This window comes from Podarcis gaigeae (assembly GCF_964106915.1).
Source record: "Podarcis gaigeae genome assembly, chromosome: 12".
Taxonomy (NCBI): domain Eukaryota; kingdom Metazoa; phylum Chordata; class Lepidosauria; order Squamata; family Lacertidae; genus Podarcis; species Podarcis gaigeae.
This window is the reverse complement of record NC_139688.1, coordinates 710,334-718,031: the sequence shown is the minus strand read 5'-3', so window position 1 is coordinate 718,031 and position 7,698 is coordinate 710,334. Positions and strand designations below refer to the sequence as shown.

Genomic DNA, 7,698 nt, shown 5'->3' with positions numbered 1-7,698 from the left:
GTTATGTGGTCTCAGTGGCCACTCCCAGTCACCAGTTTGGCTGTCAAATTATGGATTAGTTGTAGTTTCCAGGTCACCTTCAAAGGTAGCCCCACATAGAGCACATTGCAGTAGTCCAAGCGGGAGATAACTAGAGCATGCACCTCTCTGGCAAGATAGTCCACGGGCAGGGAGGGTCTCAGCCTGCATACCAGATAGAGCTAGTAGACAGCTGCCCTGGACACAGAATTAACCTGTGCCTTCATAGACACCTGTGAGTCCAAAATGACTCCCAGGCTGTGCACCTGGTCCTTCAGGGGCACAGTTACCCCATTCATTACCAGGGAGTCCTCCATACCTGCCCACCCCCTGTCCCCCCAAAACAATACTTCTGTCTTGTCAGGATTCAATCTCAATCCATTAGCCACTATCCATCCTCCAACTGCCTAAAGGCACTCACACAGGACCTTCACCACTTTCACTGGCTCTGAATAAAAGAGAGGTAGAGCTGGGTATCATCTGCATACTGATGAACACCCAGCCCAAACCTCCTGATGATCTCTCCCAGCGGCTGCATGTAAATGTTGAAAAGCATGGGGGAGAGGACAGAACCCTGAGGCACCCCACAAGTGAGAGCCTAGGGGTCTGAACACTCATCCCCCAACACCACTTTCTGAACATGGCCCAGGAGAAAGGAGCGGAACTACTGTATAACACTGCCCCCAGCTCCCAGCCCCCCTAGATGGTCCAGAAGGATGTTATGGTCGATGGTATCAAACGCCGCTGAGAGATCCAGCAGAACTAGGAAACAACTCTCTCCTTTATCCATAGCCCACTGGAGATCATCGACCAGCGCGGCTGTGCTGGTCCCGGGGGGAGGTTACTGTGGGGCGAAGTCCAGGACCTGAGTTGAGGGTCGGCAGAAAGTCCTCCATGGGCGAAGCGGGGTCCTAAGCGAGGAGCCGGGCAAGGACAGGAACTCTGGAGGAACAGGACTGGGTGCTGGCCAAAACAGCTCTTCAACGACGTTGCTCCCGCAACCTGGGACCGGGCTAACTGGCCTTTATCTTCTCTGAGGCCAGGGGCGGTCCTGGCCCCCAGGAGACCCGCCTCTCCTGGCCTTAAGGCGAGCACTCCTCCTGGGAGAAACCAGTTCCCTCCGCCTCTCTGCCCTGAGCCTCTGCAGCTCAGGAGAGGCTGGAGGGTTACTGGATCCAGGGGGAGACTCACCTTCCCCTGACAGGGCTGGGAGAGGCACACCTGCAGGCACTGTGTCCTCAACCACCTCCGGAGCCAGAGTGGATTCACCTGGTGCCTGCTCCTGAGGATCCAGCACAGGTGCAGGTGCTTCAGAAACAAGGCCCTGCCCCAGTTCAGCCGGCCCTGGAGGCGGGGACTCCTGTGCAAGCTGGGATTCCTCCGGTTCAGCCTCTGAATCGGAATCCCAGGCCATCACACCATACCCCCTCCCAGGCCCCCCCTCAATCGAGGGTCTGGACCCGGCTTGCTGGGGTACGCCACATGGAAATCTCAGAGGCAGGCAGGCGCGTGGACGTTGGCCACTGGTTCCCAGGAACAGTCCTCCAGTCCATACCCCTTCCAGTCTATGAGATACTGCAGCGTTCCCCTGCGGTATCGGGAGTCCAGAATGCGTTCCACCTCGTACTCAGGCTCCCCCTGAACCAAAACTGGCTGCGGTCGTGAACGGTTCGGGTGGAACTCGGCGGGCGGGGCCACCGGACTCAGAAGGGACCTGTGGAATACCAGGTAAACCTTCAGGGTTGCGGGCAACCAGAGACGGAATGCCACAGGCGAGACCTGGTCCACGATGGGAAACGGGCCGGTGAAATGGGCGTCCAGCTTCCGCAAAGGTCGAGAGGGGTGGAGGTGGCGAGTGGAGAGCCATACCAGGTCACCGACATGGAGTTCCGCCTCACCTGGCAGTGGCGGTCGGCCTGGGCCTTGTACGCCTCCTTGGCCTGGCGCAGTTGCTCCATCAATAGCTGTTGTTGGGACTGGAGCTCTTGAAGCCACTCCGTCATCACAGGGACCGCGGATGCCAGCAGCACATCCGGGAACAGCCGTGGATGATAACCGTAACTGGCCTGGAACGGGGTCTGCTGGGTGGACGCATTCACCACGTTGTTGTAGGCGAACTCCGCCAATGCTAGGTGGTCGACCCAGTCATCCTGCTGGTAGCTGCAGTAACACCGGAGGTACTGCTCCAGCACCACGTTCGCCCATTCCGTCTGGCCATCGGTCTGTGGGTGGTAGGCTGATGAGAGACAGACCTCTGTCCCGAGGGTCTGGTGCAATGCTCGCCAGAAACGGGATGTGAACTGGACGCCCTGGTCGGACACCACACGCTCAGGTAGGCCATGCAGGCGGAAAACATGCTGAAGGTACAGCTGAGCGGTTTCCTTAGCTGCGGGTACGGATGGGCAGGGGGCACAGTGCACCATCTTAGTGAAATGGTCGGAGAAAACTAGTAGGCAGGTACAGCCACGAGAAGGGGGTAAGTCCACTATAAAGTCCAGAGAAACTGTGTGCCAAGGACATGGTGGGACTGGCAACAGCTGAAGTAGGCTGGGGGGTCGCCCGGTAGGGCCCTTGGCCCACCAGCTGTGATGGCCTGGGATTCCAATTCAGAGACTGAACCAGAGGAATCCCAGCCTGCACAGGAGTCCCCGCCTCCAGGGCCGGCTGAACTGGGGCAGGGCCTTGATTCTGAAGCGCCTGCACCTGTGCCGGATCCTCAGGAGCAGGCACCAGGTGATTCCTCTCTGGCTCCAGAGGTGGTTGAGGACTCAGTGCCTACAGGTGAGTCTCCCCCTGGGCCCAGTAACCCTTTAGCCTCTCCTGAACTGCAGAGACTCAGGGCAGAGAGGCGAAGGGAACTGGTTGCTCCCAGGAGTGCTCGCCTTAAGGCCAAGAGAGGCGGGTCTCCGAGGGGCCGGGACCGCCCCTGGCCTCAGAACAGATAAAGGCCAGTTGGCCCGGTCCCAGGTTGTGGGAGCAACGTCGTTGTTGAGTACCTGTTCCTGCCCGGACCCAGACCTGACTCTCCAGTGCTCCTGTCCCCGCCCGGCTTCCTGCTTCGGACCTCGCCCCACTCCTTGTGGACTGATTCCAGACTAGTGACCCAGGACCGGACTTTGACTACGCCTACGGTAACCTTCCCCCTGGGATCAGCACAGTTTGCTCCCACCAAGCCCGCACTCCCCCTTCGTTGGGGTGCATTCGGGAAGAGCCAGAAGCCATGGCCGATCAAGCAGCTGCGCTGGTGGCATTGGCCCAGGAGAACCAGGCCTTGACTCACACCGTACAGCAGCTCAGCAATGCGGTTACGGCACTTCAGCAGCGGTTGGATGCCCTACCGGCTCCTGGGGCCGACGCCCCGGCTCCGGGCAAGTACCCAGTGGCTTTGCCAGAGAAATTTGATGGGGACCCGGCCAGCTTCCCCATGTTCCTTGCCCAGGCCAAGTTGTATATTCAGGGGTGAGCCCGGAACTTCCCTGACAACCGCACCAAGGTGCACTTCTTGATTAGTTTGTTAAAGGACCAGGCGGCCAAGTGGGCGTTGCTGCTGCTCAGGCAAGACTCCCCCTTGCTGACAGACTATATGGGGTTTTGCAATCATTTGGAGGCCGCGTTCGGCAACCCCCAGAAGGGGAGTCAAGCCAACTGGGCAATCAGGCGCATACACCACGGAATTTCAGCTGCTGGCACAGGATTTGACCTGGAATGACTCTGCTCTCCGGGACCAGTATCTCGAGGGGCTTTCAGACGAGATACTGGACCAGCTGGCCACAATGGAACGCCCCACCACGCTAGACACCCTCATTCAACGGAGTCTACAGATAGACGATCGCCTAGAGGACCGTCGTCAGGCCCGGGGCCGCCGGCACTCCCAGTTCTCGGCACCAGTTTCTACCAGCAGCTCCACGGCCACAGCCGAGTCATCGGAGGAGCCTATGCAGCTTGGGGCAGTGCGGCCACGCCTCTCCCCCACGGAGAAGACGCGGCGTCGGGAGGGGAATCTATGTCTCTATTGTGGCGGAAGCGGACACTACGCCCCCTGTCCTGAGAAGCGCCAGCCACAGGGAAACCGCCAACCCCAGTAGCTGATGGCCCTGGCTACCTGGGGTCCCAAACAGCGCAGAATGGGGCCGCACCAATTGAATTGCAACACCTTATGGTTCTGGTACGTCTATACCCTCCAGGTGGGCCCTGGATTCTTACCCATGCTCTGGTGGATTTGGGGGCAACCCGCTCCTATATGGACACTGCTTTTGCTGCCCATCATTGGGTGCCACTTCAGAACAAGCCAGAACCGGTACAGGTGGAGGCAATCCAAGTGGAGGCAATCCTCAACCACCTCTGGAGCCAGAGTGGAATCACCTGGTGCCTGCTCCTGAGGATCCGGCACAGGTGCAGGTGCTTCAGCATCAAGGCCCTGCCCCAGCTCAGCCGGCCCTGGAGGCGGGGACTCCTGTGCAGGCTGGGATTCCTCCGGTTCAGCCTCTGAATCGGAATCCCAGGCCATCACATCATCCCCCCTCCCAGGCCCTCCCCTCAATCGAGGGTCTGGACCCGGCTTGCTGGGGTACGCCGCATGGAACTCTCGGAGGCAGGCAGGCAGGCGCGTGGACGTTGGCCGCTGGTTCCCAAACGTAAAGCCTCTTCAGGGCAGTGGGAGGAACGCTCCCACTGCCCTGAAGAGGCTTTGCACAGCTGTCCCTGAAGCCAGAACAGCAAGAGGGATCGCTGCGCAGCAATCCCTCTTCTTCTTCTGGCTTCAGCGATAGCTGCGCAGCCTGCATTCACTCCATAAGACGCACACACATTTCCCCTTACTTTTTAGGAGAGAAAAAGTGTGTCTTATAGAGCGAAAAATACGGTAACCAATAGGATGGGAAAACATTGCTATGTCCATTTTCTTTTTTTTCTTTTTTTAAGAGGTTATGACAAATCTTTATTTTATTTTATTTTTTAATAAATTTTTTATTACATTTTCAATTTACAGAAAAAGAAAAAAGAACAAACCAGAAAAAAGAAAAAAGAAAAATAATCCAACTTTCAAAATGCATTTTTACGTTACTAACTGGACTTCCCCACATCTCCCTCACCCTGCGTTCTTTACAATAAACATATCAGCAAATTATTACCTTGTTTCGTATCTTTTTTATATCTTTCAAAATATTTTACTTCTAAATTTAAAGTACCTTTTGTCAGATATTTATACCTTAAAATAATACATAAAATAACTTTAAATTTCAACTTTTTCTTACTTATAACTTAACTTTCTATTTTCCCAATCTAGTTGCAGGAGCTAAAATTTCCAAATCATGCAGATTCTTAACATTCATACAACTTATAATGTTTTTGTAAATAGTCCTTAAATTTCTTCCAGTCCTCTTCCATTGTCTCTTCTCCCAAATCTCGGATTCTGCCAGTCATTTCAGCCAGTTCCATATAGTCCATCAACTGCGTCTGCCACTCTTCCAGCGTGGGAAGATCTTGTATCTTCCAATATTTTGCAATAAGTATTCTTGCTGCTGTAGTTGCATACATAAAAAGTGTTCTGTCCTTCTTTAACACCTTTTGGTCCACAATGCCCAGGAGGAAGGCCTCTGGTTTCTTAGGAAAGGTGTACCTAAACACCTTTTTTAACTCATTGTAGATCATTTCCCAGAAGGCCTTCACTTTTGGACAAGTCCACCAAAGGTGAAAGAATGTCCCTTCAGCCTCCTTACATTTCCTGCTATGTCCATTTTCAATTGCCACCATGAAGAAAAACTCTTCTGGACCTTTCTGCTGAGGAGGAGGAGCCTCCATGACTGTGTGCTTGGGGATTCAAGGCAGACCAGGGTTCCCGTGATGCCTGACAAGATTGCCCACAGTGTGCCATTGACACAGCTGAGAGTCCCATTCACAAAAGCAGCACAATGGCCTGAGAATTGCCCTGAGCAGGTATGGGGGGGGGGGGCTGTGCTGCAATCATCTTTTGACAGCAGTGGTTATGGCATGTTGGCCCTTAAAACTCATCCCCTGGAAGTGAGCCTCTGTTGGGAGAGAACTGGCATGGGGGGGGGGCTATTGTTGCAGACTGCAGTACTTTGAGAGGACATATTGATGCAAACATGGGCAGGCGTCTTCTGTGTTCTCTCTTTGGAGATCCGTTGTAACTACGTAAGATGGGTCATCCATGGTTCATGATCCGTTGTAACTACGTAAGATGGGTCATCCATGAACATGGTTCATGATCTGTTGTAACTACGTAAGATGGGTCATCCATGAACATAAGTGACTGTGGAGGCCAATTCTGGATCCACACGTCCTTCCAAAGTGGGGAGATAGGTTTCAAGGCGGGAGTTGATCACAGTGAGGATTGGCCAAAGGTCCTTCCTCTTCCCATCCGTGGCTCCATGAAAGAAGCACAGTGCTTCTGATGGAACTCATGTATCAGCAATGCAACTATGAAATAACAGCCCTGGGAATCTGAGGGGTCTGCTGGCTTATTTAGGCCAACGGCTCATTGCCATTCCTCATCCTGTTCTCACAGTGGACAACCCAATGTCTCCATCGAAAGCCCTGGCTGGACCTGAGCACAACGGCCCTCTCCCCTGTGGAGGCAGAGCAGGACTTTGGGGGCTTGTAGCCTTTCCAAGCTTTCAGCACCCCAATCCTTTGAGAAGGTGTGAGCAGCTCCCTTGGGACCCCCCGGTCCTGCGTCTCTAGTTTCCCACTGGGAGCTACAGGGTGTTGCACTAGTTGGGCCTTTGGTCGGCTCCAGGTGCAGGTCTCCCTCCAGAGGTCCTGTGCACAAATTTCAGTCCAAACTCTGCCCCCCTATTGATTTATGTCAAATGTTAGAGCAGCATTGCAAACATGTTTTCCTCCAGCTCTGCAGCTGCTGCTTGAGGCATTCAAGATGCCAGAAAGTTATCTAGGTGAGATTTCATCTACTTATAATTATCAAAATCATAGTGATTTCATCTTCTAAAAGCCCAAGAGATGTTTCTGGAGATTGCATCAGAAGCACCAACAGAAGCATGACATTATTACTTGTACTGTGAGTGAAAAAGAAAAAGATGTTGCAGACAGTATTTCCTGTGTTGGAGACAAAGTGAGTCGGGATTTGGAGCAGGTGAAGGGCTGGGGGGGGGAGGGAAGCCAGAGCTGAGCCCCCACCCCCACCCCAGGAAAGCCACTACAGCTTTGGTCTTGCGAGAGTCTTGTGATTCTCCTGCTTGGCTGGGTCAGGAGGTAAGAGGAGACATGAGTAACAGACGTGAAGGAGGCAGAGCCAGGATGAGATCCTTGCTGCTCCTGCTGCTAATTTGCTCCCAAGGAGTCTGTGTGAAGCAGAAGGCAAAATGCCCCTTGAATCTGATCAGAGATAAAATTGATGCTCGCAATCACTTCCGGCCTGGAGACTTTCTCATTGGTGGAATCGTATCACCAAAACGTATTTTGCTACGTGGTCCATTTGATTTTCGTCAGACGCCCTTCACCATGATGTTGTAGTAAGTAATTCTTTACAGAGGTATGTCAAAGTCCTTAAGCACCCCAGGTCCCTATCTCTGAAGGGGAGATTCCTATCTCAAGGCTGGGCAGTCTGGGGTCCTCCAGAGATCGCTGGACTACAGCTCCCCTCTTGCCTGACTGACCTTTGGCCTTGATGGCTGGGGCTGATGGGAGTTGGAGTCCAGTAAA

General features: G+C 53.9%; 1 protein-coding gene across 2 annotated transcripts in view; it reads right to left on the bottom strand.

Annotated features, from left to right (window-relative positions):
• The window catches only part of LOC310827696 (uncharacterized protein), a 751,453-nt gene that overhangs the window by 654,489 nt on the left and 89,266 nt on the right, over positions 1-7,698 (bottom strand). The gene's annotated exons all lie outside the window — the stretch shown is intronic.